The sequence below is a fragment of the Hoplias malabaricus genome, chromosome 6 (assembly GCF_029633855.1).
Source record: "Hoplias malabaricus isolate fHopMal1 chromosome 6, fHopMal1.hap1, whole genome shotgun sequence".
Lineage (NCBI taxonomy): Eukaryota > Metazoa > Chordata > Actinopteri > Characiformes > Erythrinidae > Hoplias > Hoplias malabaricus.
Window position 1 is genome coordinate 35,704,378 of NC_089805.1, and position 708 is coordinate 35,705,085.

Here is a 708-nt window from a genome sequence, read left to right on the forward strand (position 1 = left end):
ACCCAAGCAAATCCACTTCAAAGCGGAGGCGGGGTCTGTCTTAAACCCGGTGTGAAAGAAAATGCGGCGATAGCAGAAGTAATGGCAAAGAGGGCGCCGATTTCTTGGCCACTCATTGGTCAAATAATGTGTCACCTGACTGAGATAACAGGAAGTGACCTCTGTCCTAACGCGCAGTTACTGCCCAGAGTGCACTAGTACATATACATATCAATAATAGCGCACGAAAACACTGCGATTTTTGCATTTAGAGTACCACTTACCGTGACATTTCAGTTACAGTCTTTGGGAAGTCTTCTCTACACCAGCTTCAAAAAAAGACTCTAAACTCGTTCTTATTTTTTTAAGCTTTAATATACACATGGAACTGTAATTTTTAAAAAGTAAAGACTTACTTCTACAGGTAACTTTCTTATATTAAATATGCATATATATATATATATATATATATATATATATATATATATATATATATATATATATATATATAAGAAATAACTCATGTATAAAAAGTCTTTACTTTCTAAAAATAACAATTCCATAAAGGAAATATAAATTATACATACATTTATAATAATATAACCTACATGGAGCACTCAGCAGGATTAGAAACTTATTTTAATTTTTTAAATTTGTTTGTATCTGTATATCTGTATGTGTACTGTATGATACTGGAAATGATGAGTGAATTAAACAAGGGTACATAAA